Source organism: Amphiura filiformis, chromosome 4, assembly GCF_039555335.1.
Source record: "Amphiura filiformis chromosome 4, Afil_fr2py, whole genome shotgun sequence".
Lineage (NCBI taxonomy): Eukaryota > Metazoa > Echinodermata > Ophiuroidea > Amphilepidida > Amphiuridae > Amphiura > Amphiura filiformis.
In genome coordinates, this window is record NC_092631.1 from 40339641 (window position 1) to 40363171 (window position 23531).

A 23531-nucleotide genomic window follows, 5' to 3' on the forward strand; every position below is an offset into this window, starting at 1 on the left:
TTTGAGTGTTTTTTAAGATATTGTCTTTGTTGTAAGTAATTGAATATGAGCAACATATAACAGTGTGTGTTATTAAAAATAAAAATAAAATTAATAAGCCAATATTAAGTTAAGTACATGTAGGGAATGTATAACTTAATAGTAACAGTCGCATATCTGAGTTTGATACTAGTAACTTACCAAAGGGATAGGTCGGTTTACTGTATATTAAATAAAATAGGTTTTTTTTTAGCGATAGTTATCAAATTAGATAACTGCATTCCCATCGGTTAACGTACTATTTTACTTTATATTTGATGATATTCCAAGGAGCCTTGACGAATCTTAGGGCTTTTAGAAATTCCCGTTTCTGTGGTTTGATGATCAATCTTAAATCAAGTTAAGATGCATGGTGAGTGTTTGTCTTTGTAACGAACATATATTTGGTGTAGAATAGAGACGGAGGTACAAAAACAAGCGATGGTTTGTTTACAATGTTGGTATCACAATTATCATGAGCATTTTAAGAGTTGTTTTGAACGTTTAAGATTGCAAACTAGAAAGATTGCACACATAAAACTCCAACGTCATATATATGTAACCATTCATAACTTCACTGACATCTATTTCAAGTTCAAGTTCAAGCTTATTTGTTTTCTTCTTAGTGCACATAAATGTTATAAGAAATGGAAAATGATAGGTTAAGCATATATTATGATATTACTTAGACAAAACAATAAGAACATGAAAAGTGAAGATATGAGGTTGTCGCGAAGCCACAGAACGTAAAGCTTGTGGCATCTAATCTGAACAAACCTGACATTTAACTGCACTAACAGACTTTTCACCTCTTAAGGGGTGGAGCAACTAAGGTGACGATCTCCGAAAAGTGTTTCGATACATTCATTAATTTCTCAAAAAGTAAAAATCTCAGTTTAATAAATAACGGCTAAAATGAAAGCCATTATTGGGGGCCTAATTATCGTATCATTATAATAGGTCTGGCACCAATGCAAGCATTTGTTTCGGTGTCCCAAGTTCATAGTCAAATATGCTGACGCTATTTTTTACAAATCGCCTGGAATTGCATATTTAGGTTTCAGCGATTGCTGAAAAAAGATGGGTATGTTTCTGAAAAGCGTTTCCGCTTGGAATGTAGATTTGGACCGTCTTTTGCACAGCATGCGGGTCGCCTGCTTGAATCCCGATATTTTAAAAATTATGTTTTTTTACACCAAACAACCAGCCAAAAGAGTTCTCTAAACTGTCCTCTAACCGCAGATAACATTAGATCGACTGTGCTATCGGTAGAATTTAAACGAGAACCAAAAGTGTTCGCCAAAGTCATGTAAATATGGACTATCGCGGAATATGGCGTTTTAGTAAAAGTTGCATTTTGCCAGTGTTTTTTCTGTTCTTGCTATGAAGAACATTATGAACTTACCTCCAACGTAGAACATAGTTGGCAAATATATTCCGGTTCAACTATGACTTATTCCAGATCCTTGATCTTTGCTATTGGCAAACTTATGAGCATATTTGTATTTTGTAAAATGGCGAAAATATTGCAAAACTGAGCACTCCACCAGTCATACGTTAACACCTAGTTACAACGTGTCAATATGTTGTCCTTTCCGATTCTGACAGAATGCAGTGAGCGTATTGGAATTCTGATTCTTTCCCATTTTGATTGATTTTAAACAATTGATTCGAACCAACGTCCTTGATCCTACTGTAATGTATGTGGTAATGTGTTCAGAAGTTTTTGGATCTTGACAGGCGGCGAGTGGCATGATGATAGAGCCGGCAACTTGTGAAACCGCCCGGCCGTATGGCATGCATGGTATTTTCCATATACTCGGTTAGTTTTGTGGGGTTCATTATCGAACCCCAACGGTTTTAGCATGTTTGTTTGTGATATTTCAAGCGTTTTAAAATTTCAAAATAATCCCATTCAATTACACGGTTGACGATGGAAATTTACTGAATTTAGAGAATGCACGGCGACCACCACCTGGATCTTGATCAATTTTGCAACAGCTGTGCTCAGTCTGGCGTATAATAAGCGTCTCTTTGTTATTTACATTAGATAAATTAATGGGAAATAAAGAGAGTTTATTATCGTGAGTTCTATATAGGTTTGTTGGTTTAGTTTATAGCTATGCACAGCTCCAAGATATAGTATATAGTGCGTTTTATTTTTTTTAATTCATCCTATTATTTTGGCTTCAAATGGACATAAACCATTTTTTACAGTTATTACTGATATTATTTCTTCACTTTTGGTAAACCGAAATAATAAACTATAAAACCATTAACTTATGGAATATATTTCCTATAAGGCGCGTGAAAGTCGATTCCGAGTTTATCGTCCCCCGCCCGCGTCACTTTTTCAAAAATTCCAAAATATTTCATTATTTCCAAAGTATCAGTGTTTTCACCAGTTTTAGCAATTGGAAACATATATTTTTGTTTGTAAAACATATATTCATAACTTGGAAGCAAAACCAGGCTCTTTTCTAACTTTCCTAGTCCTTACCCCTATAAAACATGCTTATAAATCACATGTATGAGTTTGGCTTTAAATCAATACGCATTTTGGGTCAATAATGAAATCTGATGAAATAATGAAAAATGAAAAAGTCACCTCACCTACCTGGAAAAAAAGGGACGATAAACTCGGAATTGACTTTCATGGGCCTAATCTATACTGTCATGTTGGTGCAAAGTAGAGCATTTGAGATTGTTCATCAAGTAGTAAAAGTTGTTCCTGAGAGCATCTTAAGTCCCGCTGCCTTAAAATTTCAAGCCGTAACAGTATCAGAAATGTTGAATGATACCAGGCAGCTGTTAATTGCCTAACCCACCCCTCCCCCATAAACCCCGGGCCATAAACACAACACATGCCCGTCACATCCACACACCTCGCTCTGCTTTCACTTTGCAATGGAGCTTATAACTCCCCATTAAGAACTCAGGAAATCATTTTGTATTCTTACATGTCAAAACTAAGCATAAGCCTGTCATTATCTTGCTATTCGGGGGAGCACTTCAATTATATGAGATCTACTAATGACGCCTACTAATGTCAAAAGACTATTCGGCAACATAATCAGTGATAAATATAATAAAAGTTGTAAATGAAACAATAAAAGCGTCTGAATCAGGATGACGATAGATCCAATGGGAAACAAGTGTGTGTGTGTGTGTGTGGGGGTGGGTGGATGACAAACCATGTGATCTGGGTGATAGCGAAGGGGGGGGCAAGAACCGAGGAAAGCAGCAGTATTGATAAAGTTTAAGCCCCGTTCAAATGCTGAGCCCTGTCCTATATTTTGTTAATCTTTTAAATCAGTTATCTCCTCTTGGGATTGTTCTTCATTGCCAATGCCATGATTGCTTTTTATAGTCTGGTACAACTGTTATAATATGTTTGACATTTTGTGGATTTTAGTATATTTTGATGTTTTTCATAGTGCAATAGTATTTTGGTCAAATTAATATTTGCGTGCAATATGGTGCTTTTCTGATCCAATACTTTTTTTCCCTATAGATGCAAATTTTGATGTATTTTAAAATTTCTTAAAGTGTTTAATATGTGACCGTACACGGCGAATGAGCCGTAAATTCCTCCCCCGGTCAATTCTGTTTTATTTCGTGTTTAGAAAATATACATCATAAGCTTTAAAATGGTATATCATTTGACTTCAAACGATATCCAGAGGCGGGGTTATAGTTTGTTAAACTTTGCTCCTTCAACCAAATGGTAGCTTCTTTCGTTTCTACATGTGTCTCTTTTCCCACATCGCTAGCAAAAAATATCAAACAGTCATAATTAGCGGTCATTTCAAATCATCCCCAAGTCAACGAGGCTTAAGAAAGTTCCCTCATTGTTAATTGTTTGGTATACATACCTATACAAAATACAATGCCTGGTAACCCACCACTTGAACAGGATTTAGCCAAAACAAACAAAGACCAGCGCTATTAAAAATTCTATAGCCATCTAAGGTAGAAGCTTATTATCCACATCAACAATAGGATTATTGACTGGTGTTTGACTATCAAAATGATATAGATGTCGCGCCAGCTTAAGTTACCGATGAATACGACCTTCATACACATTTTACACTGTAACTCAGAATACAATTTAGGGAATTTACGGCTCATTCGTGCTGTACGGTCACATATTTTTAATATTTATATGTATGTTCAAATAAGTAATTTTACATGTAATTTGGCCGTTTGGCCACGACATGTGAAAAATAAAATACCGATAATAATAATAATATCTGATTTCTCTACTATGTAGAGAAATTACAGATTCATGTAAAATAACTTATTTTGTCTAATACAGGGCTTAATGTTTGCACATCGAAACTAACAAAGGTGCTGGGCAAGGTGCTAAAATCTAAATTTTGCTGATTCATGGATTTCTACATTCTCCGGATGAAATTACTGAACAGGCTTTTACAGCCCTACATAGGCCTACTACGCATCAGTCACCTTCGCCATCCTAGAAAATAACGCCACTGAGCTATTATGGAAGTCCCCCCGGACAGGACAAATTTCAATACCATTTAAAGCTAGTGGTACTTGCCCACTGAAGCATGATTAATAGCTGCTAGTATTGCATAATATTGTAAAGCGTTTTCTATCGGGAAAAAATATAGTCTGGTCAGTACTAAAAGCGCAGAGTGATTTAAAAATATTACTATAGTCTGGTCAGTACTAAAAGCGCAGAGTGATTTTATTTATTGCATTTTTTAATTAAAAGAACCACTTTTTAGGTAAGTTACACAGCTGAAGTTGTGATAGTATTGAGATACAACAATATCATGGTATAAACAAGAATATGTTCCTTTGGTAAAAATTTCTATTGTCTCTACCCTTAATACGTTGATTATAAAACTTTAATTAGCAAGTCACATTCATGATGGCCTTTATTTCAGTAGCTCCATCTATTTTCACCCAAATGTGAGACAGGCCGTTTTTATATTAGGCTACTTATTTATTTAATTTTATATTTAACCATTAATACATTGAATTTAGACCAGCAAGTATTTCCCAAAAACTCAACTATTCATATCTGCATCGATTGAGCCAACTTAGAGATATTGACTGGTACCATAGCATACAGACTTGAAGATATGGTACACAAGGCAACCCTGTTAAATACAGGAATGATCTTTTCCACATGATCTGGGTAAGGAGGCAAAAGGGGGCATTTTAAAACAATGAGTTACGGTACAGTAGGACATGAATACACCAATATTAGGTTATTACATACAGCAAACACCACTTTCATACTATACTAGGTTTAAAGATTTATGTCGTATATTTTCTTATGTGTTTTATTGTGTGGTGTTTTTTTACTCCCTGTTTTTCCCTTAATTTCAATTTGAAATGTCAATTTAATTTGCCGGTTTTAGCCTCTATGGAACAGATTGTGTCATACATATACATCTACTATACTAAAATAACCAGCGAAGTGTGTGTGTCTGTCTGTCCGGCTATGCGTTTCGCCGCGCGTCGACGCATTGATCCGATATTTCGGATATGGATAGGTATCGGGAAAGCATGTCCTTCGGCTGGTTTTGAAGGTCATCGGAGGTCAAGGTCAAAGGTCGTGGATTTCAAACTTTGTCCGATCGGGTTCAAACGTGGTGGGTGGAATCCTTGATATGAGGGGAATATATTGCGCGAAACAAAATTGAGGTCAACCGAGGTCAAAGATCATTGCGGAGGGTTCAAATGTCAAACTTTGTCCGATCAGGCTTAAACTTGGTGGGTGGATTCCTACTTATGAGGGGAACATGTAAAAAATACAATCGAGGTCATCAAAGGTCAAAGGTTATCCAGGGACTAAATTGTAAACTTTGTCCGTTTTGGCTTAAACTTGGTGTAAGTAATTCTCCATATCACGGGAGCATGAACAAAATCAAACCGAGGTCATTCGAGGTCAACGGTCATATGGGGTCAAATGTTAGAGTATGCACAATCGGGCTTAAAGTAGTAAAAAGAATCCTCAATATGACGGGAACATGTCAAAAAGTCAAAAGGGTCATCAGGGGTTAAATAGCATTGCTATCAGTTACTCTCACAGCTACCGGGTGAACTAGTATAGATTAAATAATCCCCCTCTAAGTAAATCCAGTTATTTAATTTGTTATTTTATGGTCAATGCATTTATCTCCAAAAATAGATCTGCAAATTACAGATGTTGTGTGTAAAGATCGCATTTTCCAAATGATAACGAAATTGACCGATTTAAAGATACATGGGGCGAGCATGATGAGTAGTTCAATTAAGCTTTATTCCCTTGTTTACGAGTAAACAATTTGGCTCGTAGATTTTATAATTAGTCTTAGTTCCTCGAAACCAGATGTAACGGCAAATGTTCAGATTGCCTTACCACGAAAAGTAAACCATATGATAAGACGCATATTCCGTATTTACGTAGCCGTTAAGGGGGTACTACACCCGTTGCATTTTTTTTTTCATTTTTTTGCATTTTGTGAAGAAATGAGAAAAAGAAATTGGACAAAGTGGTATGCAAAATGAAGGGGCAAATCTTCTCGTTCAATTGGTGGCATCAGTATCAATGACGCGTACATGCTTCTAATGGTATAAGCCAAAAGTGGTACATCACTGATGTTTTAAATTCACTTCATTTTGGAAAGCTTACTATCAACGGATTTCGTTAAAATTTTGGATATGTGTTGCTAAGTGGTCCCTGATTTCTTTTATGACTTCATGAACTTGGTGCTCCACAACTATCAAAACACGAACCGGTTAAAATGCTTCTATTTTCAATGTCGAGCTATATTTTGTATTTTGAACTTGCGACACTATGTCACTGAAACGCCACAACCACACTACAGCAATGTTGAAAAAGATTGTATTTTTTGTCACCTATACCACCATATTAGGTAGTTTTCCGTAAGCTTCATTGTTGTGATTTTGGTAACTATTTTATATTTATTTGCCCAATCCATCTCAACTAGGCAATCTAAATTGTACTCACCATTTACATCCCAAGGTATTTTAGTATATCCACCTCACACATTTCCATTATATATCCAATAACAGACAAAATATCAAAATTGATGCCTCCTTATGACATGTATGATATCACAGACTATCACATGTATTCAAAATTGATGCCTGAATTTGACCTGAACCAATTGACCTATAACCTGACCTTTGATGACCTTATAGCCTTTTTAATCTCTTTTCCTAACAACACATTATAGAAGATACATACATGGTGTAGTATTAAATTGTCTATGTGGAAGAGATTAGGCCTATTTAATTTATTCAGTGTTATAATCAGTGAGTACATTTCTATAGATAGTATAACAAAGGATTTAATGTATTCTATTCATGTATTCTACTTGGACATGTTCAATAGAATAAATTATGGTTTGTTATGAAACACACATCTCAGTTACCAAGATACAGTAAACAAAAAAATATATAGGGCTAAAAGGATTTTCTAAAATGGTTTAAAACCACTTTGTATGTAAGAGATATATTATAAGTTCAGGACATGAGATGATGAACATATTTATATACTTCATAAATTTGCAACAAAAAAAAGAAGATGGGTACTGATGAAAATCAGGGTATTATATCGCCTTAAGCTAGGGAGCCAGTTAAATAATAAATGGTAGAAAATAACTTAAACATCTGGTTTTTGTCGAGCCCTAAGGTATTGGGTTTTTGACTTGTTGACAAACAACAATAATAAAACGTGTAAAAATTGCAAAAGCCCTGCTCTTATGTCAGTTGTATTAAACGTGTATATTGTATATGCCTTTTATAATCAACACAAGGTGTCATAATTAACAACAATGTAATGTTATCAACAAAAGGTGCAAAAATTAGCCAACCTCAATGATCTATTGTTTCGGTTTAGTTGCAAAACATGCATTGTATCTTGCGTAATAGAGTATCCCATATATCAATTATGAGAAATCCATGGAGGTTTCCCAAACATGATTATGGTGATTGGTGAAAGGCTATCAAGATTTTGTAATTCTTGGCATTTCCGTCTAAATTCATTCACGTGAAATAGACGTAACTAAGAAAGTATCCATATTGTGGGATAGGCTTTTACGACGGGAATTCATAACAATTAGTAGGTTTTTAGCGGGTTCGCCGTCGGACAAGTTTAGAACTGTCAAGCTTTCGTCAGGAGTAGCTCTGACTTCTTCAGGACAAAGTACCTAAGAATGAGACATGTAGACCGCCCTTGTCTACTGATGACTCTGAAAAGAGCCGTTTGCTGAAGACTGCCCCTTGTCAACAGAAACTAGCAGATCTCGCCTATCTGCTGATTTTGTAAGTTTTGGTGGCTCTGAAAAGAGCCGTTCAATGAAGACTGCCCCTTGTCTACAGAGAACTAGCAGATCTCGCCTATCTGCTAATTCTCTGTAGACAAGGGGCAGTCTTCAGTGAACGGCTCTTTTCAGAGCCACCAAAACCTTTATATTAGCAGATAGGCGAGATCTGCTAGTTCTCTGTAGACAAGGGGCAGTCTTCAATGAAACGGCTCTTTTCAGACCCACCAAAACTTACAAAATCAGCAGATAGGCGAGATCTGCTAGTTTCTGTTGACAAGGGGCAGTCTTCAGCAAACGGCTCTTTTCAGAGTCATCAGTAGACAAGGGGCGGTCTACATGTCTCATTCTTAGGTACTTTGTCCTGAAGAAGTCAGAGCTACTCATGACGAAAGCTTGACAGTTCTAAACTTGTCCGACGGCGAACCCGCTAAAAACCTACTAAAAGTATCCATATATTGAGTACAGTCACCTACAATGAAACAGAAACACATAAAAGTATTATCATGTGAATCATTTCACTTTTGTGACTTTTTCTGCTTATGATTAGTATAGAGGTTGTGCGTGAAATTATTGATTGGCTCCAAACAAAGGATTTGAACCGGTGTCCTTCCCCGTAATCATGGCGCAGTGCAGTCCATTCAATCAAATGTTGTCATTAACCTATTTGATTGTAGTGTATCTGTTATGTGTGTGAGACGAACTGTCGCAGTAGATTGCAATCACGTTTTTGTTGAATGCATTTGAGTAGTCCGCCATATCCACGGTATGATATGTCATAAGCCAAACCTCTATATGTGATGCGATCAAGCAAAATCAGTCGGAACTCGGGAATATTGATTTTGAGATATAGCCAAACAAAGCAAATATTTCCTTTTGTTTCTTGTTGTTTTGCAAACTCTTTATTTGCTCAAATCTTTGGAACTGGTTGTTCAATTTCAATGGGATTTTCTGCAAAATCCAGCTTTGTAAATGCTTTTTACTATCCTGTAAGAAACTGAAAATTGTATATTTCCGAGTTCCGACTGATTTTGCTTGATCGCATCACATATGACTTCATTCACATCTTCATTCCCGTTGCAACCAAGCACGCATGAATATACCTTGTCGGGTGTTTTACAAAAATATCTGAACAAGCTAATTTAGGATGATTGTTTGAAACTGAAACTGCATTTTGCTTAGGATAGCCACACGTGTGTGAATATTGCGGCCTCCAAAAGCCTAGAACGCATTCTTTGCATTTGAATTATTTTGCATCGGCATCTACAATATTTGCTTTAAAATGTAATGAAGAAGATACTTACATATGTTACAGTTAGAGTTAATAGAATATTACCAGTAAGTAATGACTGCATTCAAAATTGAATTATTAGAATAGCTTGACGGAAATATGTTCTTATTTGTACTGTTACTCTGCTATTTGTGATATTATTTCTAATATTATTTATTTTTGTAAGAATAAGCATGGAAATGCTTGGATTTACAAGCTGAAATACAGCAAATAGTCAATCGATAAAAGAATACTTGAAACCCCCTTTTATTGACCTTTAACATTTTTGGTAAGCAGCGCTAATAAAATTGCTCGACATATCTGCATACTTATATCATACCTTGCGATGACATAAAATAGATATCTATAAATACGATCAAACAAGCGAAATTGATTTCACATTTTCCTTCACATGTACAAGTACTAACCAAACTGTTCCATTATTGCGTGCTGCTCTCTGGCAAACTAAATTGAGGATGGACACTAGTGGTCCAAATTAATTTTCTACTCTTTCCTCACTCAGTAAATTAAGATGTTATGCTCACTATCTACACTGAGACATGGACTTAACGAAACGATACAGGCTTTAACTGGACCATGCTAAGGCATGTGGTGTTTATTTTGAAGGACATATTTTTAGGAAAAAGCGTCGATCGACTACCTCGTTTTGATCGGTATTTTTATTACAATAATTTTGTCAGTACATGCTACTTTTCTCATGTTAATTTCAAATGGCCCCAATTAATGTCCTAGACTTTCCTCACTTTGTAAATTAAGATTTTATGATCATTATCTACACTGAGCCTTAACGAAATGATGCAGGCTTTAACCCTACCAGGCTAAGGACGTTAAGCTGTTCATTTGAAGGACTTGTTTTAGGGGAAAAAACGTTGATCAAATAGCTCGTTTTAGTCAGTGTTTTTATTACAATAATTTTGTATGCACATGTTACTTTTCTCATGTTAATTTCAAATGATGTTAAGGCTTTTTTGTTTAAGCATTAAGACTGAACACTATACTTTGTAATGCAGGCAGCAGAATGTAAACGTGTTTCTTTTTTAGTAATCGTAAATCCATCCTGTGCGCGTATTTTAGTGAAACAAATTTCAACTCACCTCCCGAGAGAGAAAACCTCATATACTTGTGGCCGTTGAACATGTTTAAAACAAAACAGCCAAGTGCTCACATATGAAGTTTTGCTTTAAACATGTTTAGGGGACACTGACACATAGGAGGGTTGCCTGCTTAACGACGACAAAACATAACGCGAATATCAGCAGTCACTGCACGTATAACCAAGAGAGACGTTTTACGTAAAATACGCACGTACCGAGAGTGCGATTTGAAAAACGATATCATCGAATCGACTTTGCATTCCGTGTTGAAATGCCGCTAAATGGGCTAGATTGTGTACATTGGACTACTCTGATGACCTGTAATCACATGGTAACCACTTTGTCACGGCGTTGCGTGTAACAAACAGGAAAACAGTATCAACCTCGCATGACATACATAAACCAGCATGTTCTCATTCAGAGTATGGTTTTGTCGGCGTTGAGAGACAGCCATTGCAGCTATTTTGTTTTATCAAATAGTTGTGAAATTCATAGAAAGGTGTTCAGGATTGGCCACTTAAAACAAACTGGATCATACAGTACACTATTGCATAAATGTGGTGTTGCATTTTATACGAAGTGATTCATTGACTAAGCTGCTTTCAAAACTTTGTAATTTTGGGTTTGCAGTATCAACATGATTGGCTATAGTTATTTTAGAGAGAATATAAATAATGTAATTTCCATTATGTTAGATTATGTTCGTTATTTGTGTTACTTGAATCTACCGCGGTTAACATATTTTAGAAGACGCTTTATAAGCAGTGTGATTTTCTTTGAGGTTCGTGCATTTATAGGTTCAATGAACTAATATATATTTTGACCTAATCCTAATTTAATCGGATGTTGCTAATAAAAAATGAAATTTGACGTTAGGAAATAAGTGTATGAGCTATGATAAGTTATAAATTATGATGTTATATACTGAAGTATTTTTGTTCACCGGCATTTTTTCCAAAGATATGATCGGTCGGATCGGATATTTCGACGAGTTTTTAGTCTGAAAGTATATTATGCTAAATACACATTGTTTTCTTTCAAGCTATACATTTTAGTTTATGTTTAATTTGAGAAACCAAATATCAAGGTCTCTCCCCATTTGTCATAACATTCAATACATATCTTGAATAAATATCAAACTATATAAATCGCATAGCTTTAAATTCTCTGGAGCAAATATTTCGATTGTCTCAATCTTTCACAGAGAAATATTGCCCCGAAAGGTAATTTCCCGAGTTGGTTTGTTTTGTTTTCCAAGGAGACAAACTCTTATTAGAAAGACGCATTGATCACTTAACACTAAAACCTTCATATCTTAGAAACAGAATAAGGAACAAAATGTAGGTAAAAATGCATGTAAGATGAAATTGGTAAATATTTTCCTTCATTTGGCATCAATCGGATCTTTAGAATTTCAATGGAGTCGTATATTTTGGGATTTAGATGGGTTATATAGTATTGCGTTAGATAGCATGCGTTAACCCTAGAACTACGAAGGAGTGTTGTATTGTACCCCCCAAGATTTTTTACCCGTCATAAAAAACAACAACACACATTTACGCCCATACGACCAAAGCTAATCGTAGATCCATCCTTTTAGTGATAAAATGTTTACCCAATCACCCTACCCGGGGATTTAGGATCAGATGAAAGATGACAATAGGGGGGATTTGGGTTGAGGATATTTGTAGAATTTTGAGGCGAAATCACTTTTGCCTATACCTTTGTACATAGCCAGAATTTCCTAAAGTGGCATGGGCCCATACATTATGACGTCATAGCGACATTATGTGGGGTATGTTTGTACTTATTTTGGTACCACTGAATAATAAAGATCCTTAGGTATACATTAGTACCAAATATAACGGTATATGACGTTTATAATTGAAATTAGGGGGTGTAACCCCCCCCCCCATTCTGAGTCCGTGTTACAAAATATATTCCATTTAAAAATGGAATATCTGGCATTGCACTGATTCTTCTTCTTGCACTGCCGCCTTATTCGCTAAGAAAAACATAGGACAGTAACGGTATGTTCACACATAAATTGTAGTTACCCTGTGTATATGTGGTATTTTTATTTAGGGTCAAAGGTCATCAAGGGGTCACTTCCGGTACAAACCGAAATACCTTTCAAATGCTTTTTCTCCCACAAATTACGTAGGACAGTGACGCCACTTGCACACATGTATTGTTATTACCCAGTGTGTATGGGGTCCTCACAGCTTTGGGGTCAACGGTCATTAAGGGGTCACTTCCGGTATAAAACTAAATACCTTCAAACATTTTATGAGCCAAGAAAAACAGGAGAGTAATGGTATGTTCACACACGAATTGTGTTTAACTAATGTATATGTTTGTTTGTTTTTATTTAGGGGCAAAGGTCATTAAGGGGCCACTTCCGGTATAAAACGAAATACCTGCAAAAATATTTATCAGCCAAGAAAATATAGCAGGGACGGTACATTCACACATGAATTCATGTTACTCAGTGTATACGTGTTTTGGTTTTTTTTTTGGGGGGGGTAAAAGGTTATTAAGGGGTCACTTCCGGTCTGAGACGAAAAATCTTCAAAATGCCCCATCTGCCACAAATAACATAGCAAAGTGATGCCACGTGCACACATGTATTGACATTAGCCAATGTCTATGGGGTGTTCTGAGATTTTGTGGTCAAAGGTCATTAAGGGGTCACCCACGGCTGTGTTCGTGGTCTTAGACCACAGCCCTGTCTAGTTAAAATTGTATTGCCATCGCGGGTAACCATGGTCAGAGTGTCACCAATCGACACAAGGACGCATCCACCGGTACCGGGCCATTTTATTTTAATCACGCAGTAAGAACTGGAGACAAACAAAATCAGAGGAAAACGGTTTAACCCCATCCGATGTGTTACAGTTCTGACAAAAGAAACTGGATATTAGCAGGCACTGGCGAAAATTGTAGATCAACAATTTTAGAATACGCCCACGCGAAAATTTATACTATCTTTAGCGCCGTAAGCCTCTGAAATACCAGGGATGGGAATACTTAGCGTGACTTGTGATTGACTAATACCATTGCTAACATTCAGCCTAGCGGGTATTCAACAGAATATGTGAACATACTTGGATGATCAATCAAAGCTGACAAAAACGACAAATCGGTAGGTACCGATATCAAGTTATTTTCGAGACTATAGGTTAAGCCAAATTTACATTTCAACTATATGCACCGTTTGACATATTGATTCGCGTCGTCACAAATCTAGTTTAATATAATGGTAAGGTTGCAGTACGTTTAGTATACCCTTACAATTGAAAGTGTTTCTATTTTAGGGTAAATATCGGATGCAAAGTTCATAACCAAGGGTAAATAGACATTCAAAGTGCAAATCTTGTTGATAGAGGTATTAAACAAAAGGAGATCGGGGATTTAATTTTGAAAAAGACATACCATGGAAAGGTGATTTATTTGAAGTTAAACAAGGGTACTGGGTAATTCTATTACTTCATGAGCAGTTTGGAGGAGAGAACCGCTGTTCAAATATCTACATTTTCCGCAGCGTAAACAAGTTTTAACCAAATAATTGTACATTTAAAAGCTATTATACTTTAAATTTTCAGTTGCCATAACAAAATGTTCTAGCTAGGACTTTATACATATCTTTACCTTGGTTATTATTTTGTGAACAATCTCAAATCAATACATTTTACAAATGTTATGTTGTATAAAATGAAACATTTTTTAAAGATACATATTCAGTGCTTTGTACCAATGGAATAAGTGCAATTTTGAGACATGTCAATCAAATATTTTAATACTGTACAATAACCACCCGTTACTAAACGAGTAGTAACGCATTCTTGGTCCAACTGTTCATGACAAATATATGTGTTTAGTCGTTTTACGTCAAATACATTTCTGGTAGTTTGTAGCCAGTTAATTAAGATAGACAGTAATTTAGATGTGTTTTGATGTCTCTTTGGTTCTAATACTTCTTAAATCTGAGCCATGCTAAAAGAATTGCTTTATCTTTAACCCAGTTGATCCCGTGTATAATTTCGAAATAAACAACACTTTAAACATACATATTGGAGGGAAAAAACATATGCTATGACATGGACGTTGTAATCCAAGGTATTGTCGGGTCTAGTAAGACAATGCCCTCCACTGAAATCAACATAGCGGGGCAAATACGCAACGCGCACTCTTCAAACGCTTCTGCACTAAAACCTTTACTTGACAAATCACAGAAGTGGGCTTCAACCAAAAGAGGTACTTGGAATAGGATGTGAGGTTTGCTTATAGAATTTTAATGAGTCTTATTATCAATTTCGTTTATATTAGCTACAAGTTATTGACAATTCGAGTTAATATATTTGTTTAAATTATTTTATCATGTTTATTATTATTCTAAACTTATGCCCACTACTCTCATGTATACGGGTAACAATACATATGCATATTTGCTACGCATTTCCCCATTTTTTCTGGAGTTGATGATGGCTGTTAAGTGTATACATTTAAAGATGTAGCTACTACACAGAATAAGTTGGGCAAACAGGACAGAATACAATATAATTATTTATTCTTCTTAACTTGGTTTATGATAATTGCTTATTGTTTAATAGCGATATTTAGACCCAAGAATAGTCACTAATCAGTGTCATTGTTTCTTGCTATATGTATTGATCTTCTTTCCAAGTTATTGGATTCACATTATCGCTCGTCATTATCGACCAAAGTATAAACCATTGTAGTAAGACATCCCAAAAGATCCTAAGTATAGAATTCAATTAACAGTAAGTGTAATGTGTAGCTATATTTAGCACTTACAAAGGCGTTAAAGAACAACAATTCAGACCAATTTTGTTTTGTCTCCGTTGACCTTTTCTTAATGTATTCAGCAATCAAATCTACTGATATTTCGTCCTGAAGCCTTATCCTACACAGCCAAAACGGTTGTTTTGATAAAACGTAGATCATGGTATATTTTCGACAAAATTCCCAACAGAAAATAACATCTTTTATTTATAAATATTAATACTTGTAACATAAGCCTTAGTTCAAATGGTTTCTCATATGTTTGATACTAATGCATGTGTAACCATGATGGCATTGGATTGAGACCAGCGATTTTGCCGATATTCAGCTAGCTAATTCTGCATAGATTGCAGGCGCGTATACAGAACTTCAGCAACCGGAGGAGGGGGGTGGGTTCTCGAAAAGGTCATGAAACGTGTAAATATAAAATACTGGAGCTTAAATGGGACAAATTCACGCAAAGCGTGCCTAATTTTGCCTTCTGAAAATGGTCAAATATGAGATAAATTTCGTCAAAATTACATGCACACGGGCGTTTATCTTATCTTCTTCTACAATTTCTCTCCTCTTGAGATATCAACTATAACCCTAGCAAAAATAGTGTGTTTTAAGGCTTATAAATAAAACAAACATTTGTATAGACATTCCTGTTGATTCTAATGACAATAAAATATATTATAAGTAGAAACAAACATATTTCTAGAATTGAACATACGTTTGTAAGGAATTGGCAGACGATACAGAGAGGGTTAAATTGCTAAGGTACAATATGCCAGATACGTAATGATTTTGGTCATTGCATGTCAAATCCCTTCAAAGCCGTCTCATTTAGGAGGCTTTTGGACACGGTGTGTGAAAACCTGTATTTTTAACCTCCAAGGTATAGGTTCCGTTTAAACGAACCCACATGTGATCAAAATAAGCGTATAGAATTGCAAATATATATTTATAAAACAAAATGAGAATGATTTAAATATTTTACTACTACTTATTGATTTCGTTTACATGGAGCTTCGTCATCACCCGATATGTAAGCTCTGACGTTTTCTTGGAAATTCAAACATAATTCACAAGACATTTCGACACGCAGAACAATAACATTCAATTCACCAGGCGGAAGATGGAGATGAGCAACTTCCTTTCCTCGACACCGTTATTGCGTTATAGACAAAGTCAGTTATTTTCCCGCCAAAATATAGCTGATTACAAATGCACACAGCAGGTAAACATTTCTCAACCCGATAAATCTGAATCGGTCGGGCCTATAAAACCGGTTTATTATACATCGCCTTAAAATCAATCATTCTGCGACTATATAGGGTTATTTAACCGCATTATCCCTGCTAAACATTTATATAAAATACAGTGGAATGGAGTGTTGGTTTTACCGTTTTTATTTTTCATGGGTACATACAATTTATCTGATCTGCGTGAGATTCAATAATTTTATTTTAACTGTCAGCATATTGTATTATCTTGTAATTACTTTGTTTTCCACGAAACCAGATGTGACGGCAATCACTCAATCTGCCTTACTGCGAAAAGTAAATGAACTCCAAATCAGAAAGCTATAGTGCACGTGAGCGCAATGATACATGGTAGAACAAATCAGAACTTGTTCATCTATATCACTTTTATACAATTTTGCGCGAATATAAACCCGTACTCTATAACAAAATCAACAATGGACTGTTCCAGAAAATAATCAACCACACCCTATAGAGGGCACTGAAATTTATATTCTTTTTGTATGTACTTTGTCTGGAATTCTTGACTTTTTTCCCAGACTATTTCCTCCAACGCGTCAGAATTCTAGACTTTTTTACTCTTAATTTCTGGAATTCCAGACTTTTATTTTTTTAGGAAGTTTGCCCTCTATAAGGGTTCCGGTGGAATGTGGCTAGAATTCCATACTTTTTGCGGAAGTTGGGGTTGGAATTCCAGATATTATTCCAAAACGAATTTGGAATTCCAGCCCGTTTTCAAAAAAAAAAAAAAAAAAAAAAAGTGTGTCCTCTTCAGGTCTTTTGTTATCTGGAATAGCCAGCCCAATATCAACAGCATGGATTGTATTCCAGAAGCCAAAACTACTCCAGTGATTCAGGTTTATAACCATATTTTTTATTGTAATAAGATAATTCACCAAAATACCGAAGTGACTTGTAAAACTTATTTTAATCCGTATCATTGTACCCTTCCAAAAATTAGCTGCATCGCGTAAATTGCTTACATTTTGCCTTTAAAAAAACCGAACAGCCTAAAATGGACTTACCGCTAACATCAGCGAAAATTCGCTATTTGTAAATACGGTACTTGTGCGGGCGTGAACTGATCTGGCGCATAGGAAATCATTCTTTCGCGTAACACGCCACGGCGTCACACGCTGAAGTCACTGCTTACATGTTAATAATCTAAACATTTTATTACATGTATTAACTAATGAAATGCAATCTTGAGAAATGGTTTTCTTGCATAATTTGTCATAATAATTCTAATTATTGTCGTTTCTCGTTCAACAGAACTTGAGAATTTAGGCCACAGAATAGCATTGTGATCGGAACAATATTGTGACGCTTAATCATGATAAACTAGATGTTTTAGTTGCTCAGCATGGCAAATAATAGAGAGACACAGATGCCGGGCTAAATCGTCGTCCGCTTTTTCATGTTCTGTTTTTATTTTAGATTAAGCCTTTTTTTATTACAGTATAATTTCCGAATTTTGAGTTGCATTACTCCAGCGGTTTTGTTTGGCATGAGAAGCAGAGTTATGTACAACAATGTCCCATATAGATGGTAACTAAACGTATACTCTTCCAGTGTGGTTCCACAAATCATTCCGTGTTTTGTTCACACCATTTTAAGAATAAAAATATCTCGGGTGTTAAAGTTTACTGTGAAAAATGCGATGTGAGAAAAGCAAATGGTAGATAATGCTGTCGATCGGATCAAGGACCTTTAACTTTTGAATCTTTTAAATGACCAACTACTTCAAATCAACAGAAAATATACATGAATTTGAGGTAATATTTGTCGCAGCGGAAAAAACACTATGGACAAACAAAACTGCCGCTGCTGTTTTTTTCCGCAGAGTAAAACATGTCCCAAACGTTGAAGTTTGTTTTGTTTGCTCGTTGAACAAATTATGGAAGAGTACAGAGTAGGTAGTGCGCTGCTTAATTAATTTTAAACATATCTGTGGAACCATTAATTGTTTACTTGGCAAACAAGAGAAAAAGGAAATAAAAAAAAACAGACCTAGTTACTAATTATAAGCAATAATAATTTATGGGGCATATGTTATTTTGCCGTTGGGGATTAAAATTCATTATGTAGCCGCAATGTTTCATTTTATTTCAAATATATTGACACCAACAGAGTGTGTAAGAAAGCTTATATTATATGTGTCATGTTTAACATCATTATGTACGCAGTGTTATCTTCAGCTAGTCGATATCTTTTATTTATGGACCATTCGACAGTTGAAAACAACACCGACGTTTGACCACCGGCTAGAAACCTAGCCTGTTTACTCATTACTTACAAATTGCAGCCACATATACCTATTTTAAGTTTGATCAACATCAGTATAAAACGTGCTTTTATTCTATTAATCAATTTACAAGGTTATAATTTAACCAAAAATCAGGTCATCATATTATATTACATAGCCACGTATGTATTTATAGACACACGTTTTATACATTTTTTATAGGCATTGTATACCTGTTTAGTAATTTGTGTAGCGCAAATATCTGTTTTTACCTGAATTCATCTTTGTTACAGCCAGTATATTTCCTATTTGTTCTGTTGCATGCGTTATTAAATTACTACTAGCAATAAACTCCCACGTTTCTTTCTTTAAATGAAAACATTAACGAATAAAACTGCAATATAGAACTATGTGCCTTAATCTATCGTTGGTGTTTCGATCTGGTCGTGAGTTTGTGTATGAAATACAAGTGAAAATGTTTGAACACGTATATGAATATATTTGAATCTTAAACCTACAATAATCGATTTTCGGTTGTGCCACGCAAAGGTCTTACTCTGATCACGGGGGATGTAAAGCCTTCACAAGTACTAACGCAGCCGATATAATATGCATACAGCCCCTCATAACTAGTAAGCCTGTTCATGATATACAGTGCCGCCGACAAGGGAAGTAACGGGGTGCGTTACCCCCGGGGTCCTAGGAGGCCCATAAAATAAAGAAAACATACCCTAATGGGCCCATAAATTCAAAGAAAATATACCTTAGGGGCCCGTAAAAAGGGGCCCGGGTGTTCATTTTACCCCAGAGCCCATAATGGCTCTCGGCGGCACTGATGATATGTGTATTAACATAGAAAGAAGAGTGGTTTATTTACGCGCATTTTGTTGCCACATCCAATATCCGAATTAATTTACAAGTTGTGAAGGCTTCATTTGATTTGAACATATTTGGTATTAACACCAAACAGACACGATACCATTTTTGTATTCTTTATCTAATGCAATGGTCTTTAACATTCAACCTAAGAATGTAAGAGATTCGAGTTTAATCAAATAATGATAACATTTTAGTATTTTGTTAGTTAAGACTTTGTATCCGTAAATACGCAGCAGGTGTTCCGACTAAAGATCCCTTTATGTAATTTGATATCCACCTGTATACCTACACACATTACACAAAGATCATGTTATGTTTTTGCAAATCAGTATTTGAAGGCATTAAGTGTATGAAATTTAATGAGTGTTGAATGTTCCGCAAAGTTTCGAAAGGGTTAAGTTAAGCGTTCTTCAGTATTTAGTTACTTAATACAATATGTTAGTTCTTTTTAGTTACTTAATTAACCAAACATGGAAATACAGCTTCAAAGTGCTCTTTTCTCAAATTTGCAAAGGTCCAGTTAATAAGGTATGGTTGAGCATTGGCTAACGTCAAATTTGGAATTTTCTACGACGACCTGAAGCTGAATGTATACTAGTTAGTTCGCTGAGCGACGAGTGATTGGTATTTGACCAATGCAAAAAGCGCGTCAGCTCATTGGCTAGAAACCAATCACTCGTCGCTCAGCGATAAAGTTAATATTTAGCTTAAGGAATGCCTTCCAACTCCACCAATGGCCGGCGCTCGGGAAGTCAGAAGCGGCGAATGGGCTTGGTGTATTTTCGTCGGAACAAAGCGCGAGATGTTAGTCTTTGTTCCAGCCGCCTTGTTCTCTTTCGTGAGGAATGAGCACAATCCAGCTTGGAACGCCGTATTAATGCACGACTCACGCAGCACATATTAAACATCGCAATCTCTCTGTTATCTCTAGATTTTATAACGAATATCATATTCATTTCGTTCGGACATTTATGGCATTAACGTTTCCAGTTTAGAAAGCACTTGGACGAATACTGCTTGTTGCTTAATAGTAGAGACGCAATATTGGTCTATCTGTTGTAGTTAAGGTTTTCGTGTAACAATTTTGTACAAATGTGTCAGCCGGTTTAAAATTAACCATACGAGTCTCTATGTTTCTGATAAACCCGGCTGGCAATTCTGAAAAGTGACGTGACCTGAGATATTTGGGTTAAAAAGTGCAGTTTTTGTGATTTTCCCCTTGTTTTACCAATCAATGTCAATTATTAAAACAGATGTAACCATGAAAGTAAAATAATATGGTATGAATTTCAAATTTGCTGAGGAGAATACATGTCACATGTGTATTCAATATTTGTCAACACAAATTTTTGTCTTTATAATTATCTTTATGCAATAGTTTGGGTAAAATGCATTATTTTGATGATTTTGTTCAATTTTGACCAAAAAAATTAATTTTACATGGTAAAAAATTGATTTTTCTTTAATGAAATATTTGAAATAAAATGTATACCAATGCATTGAGATGAATATGCACATCAAAAAAGTTAAACATGGCAATTTCCTGAAACCATAGTGTTTTGACTTAATTAATTCTGACCTCTTGAAAATCGAAGTTCAACATAAAATTATCGTTCTTGAAAGTTTTGCCATCAAAATCAACTGCAAAATTGCGGGTAATGTGGTTGCTATGGTAACTGACCAACCTGTGACTCCTGCAAGTGTCCTATCATTGTGGTACTAGTTCCTACGAATAATGTGTATAGCAAGTAAACAATAAAAAATTGAAACATTACCCTTTTTAGCTAAAAAATGCCATATTTTAGTCCTAAACAAGCATTTTATGCTGACCTTTGATTTTCAAGAGGTCATAGGTCAAAAACCCTTGTTTTGTTTTTAGGAAGTTGCCATGATTCACTTTTTTGATGTACACAACGGAGAATACTTATTAGTAAATATTTGAAATTTATTTTCCATTTTTCCATGTTTTACCACGTAAAATTCACCTTTTTAGTAAAAATTAATCACCGAAATAATTTTTGGTAAAAATAATTATAAAGATGTATTTTTATGTTAACGAATATTCACCACTCAGTGATGGTGTCCCACAGGGGTCTGTGCTCGGACCCTTGTGTTTCTCTATGTACACGGCACCGCTCGAAGACATTATTAGATCTTTCGACGGCATCCAACTTATGGTGTACGCGGATGATACTCAGAATTATATGCTGACGAAGCCTTCTGAGAGAGCCAATGCAATTTCCCAACTTGAACAGTGTATTTGCAGTGTGAAGGCATGGATGTCAGCAAACAGCTCAACGAAGACTCATCAACTCAAACCTCTTGGTCGTAAACTGCGTCTTACACGCAGATCAATGGTTAGGATATGTGCCTTTAGTGCATGAGTTCCCGGGTTCAATTTCCGGCGGTGACGATTTGCTGGGATATTTACTTGAAAAAAAAAGTATGAAATTAATGGGCAACCTTTGTAGAATCATGAAAGTACTCCGTCCTTCGGGGGTGACGTTAAGCCGTCGATCCCGTGTGCAGAGAGCCATACCTGTACATGTATCCCACAGCCAGTTTCAAAGATAGTATGGTTTTAACCCCTGACTGTTCCCAACACGTCCCGGTGCTCAAATGGACCCCAATGGAAATAATCGCCAATAGAGGCTTATTTGGGTTATCCAGTGTTGTCAAACACCCGAACAAATCAAAAATCAAAAAGACGTTGAAAGAATAATACCATTTATATACTGTACTTCGTAATTATGTCTGTGGGAAACAACACTGTAACGACTAGAGACTCATTACATACTAATTGATGCCTATTTTAAGTTTAATCAACATCAGTCTAAAACGCGTTTTTTTCTATTAATCAGCTTACAAGGTTATAATTTAACCAAAACCAGGTCATCATTATTATATTACATATCCACGTGTATGTATAGAACCACCTTTTATACACATCTTTAGAATCATTGAATACCTGTTTAGTAATTTGTGGAGCACACATATTTGTTTTACCTACATTGAATTCGCCATTGTAACAAAGCCGTCATATTTCTTATTTGGTCTATTGCATGCGTTATTAAATTAATACGCGCAATAAACTCCCACGTTTCTTTCTTTATATAAAAATGTAAAGGCTACATTCTCTTTGTCAAAAAAATGATTAAAATGTAATGCATGTAGCCACCTTTAAACATTTTCTTTTCTTAAAATAAATATCGTAAGAAGAACATTTATAGTGCTCTTAAAAGATGTGATGGTCTGAGGAGTATTATTTCCAGATTGAAACACTTGCTGCATGCATATGTTTGAATTTTGTATCATATTCAGACACTCGCTTTTTTTCTGAATCAATTCATTTGAAAGCTTACTAATGTTTTTATGACTTCACAAACTTGATGATATTTAGCCCTTCATACTTGGCCAAAAGCTAATTCGTTGAAGTTCTTACATTTTCATTGTTCAGCTATATTTTTTTTGTATTTTTAACTTGCTGCAATATGTTACAGAATCGTTCTTACACCATAGGTACAAAGTTTGTATGTCCAAACTACAGCAGTGATAAAAAGTAATAACATTTCTTCCCACCATCGAGTCAAATCACACACATATCATTAGCTTCCGTTTTAATCATATTTGTGATTCATGTATCTG

General features: G+C 35.5%; 1 protein-coding gene and 1 long non-coding RNA gene across 2 annotated transcripts in view; one reads left to right on the forward strand and one right to left on the reverse strand.

The window, feature by feature from the left end:
* The window catches only part of LOC140150896 (secretin receptor-like), a 474785-nt gene that overhangs the window by 261050 nt on the left and 190204 nt on the right, over window positions 1–23531 (forward strand).
* Window positions 8079–23531, reverse strand: part of LOC140150897 (uncharacterized) — a 413208-nt gene continuing 397755 nt past the window's right edge. The window contains exon 2 of the long non-coding RNA XR_011858862.1: window positions 8079–8210. This is a non-coding gene — a long non-coding RNA (uncharacterized lncRNA). The remainder of the gene's footprint in view (window positions 8211–23531) is intronic.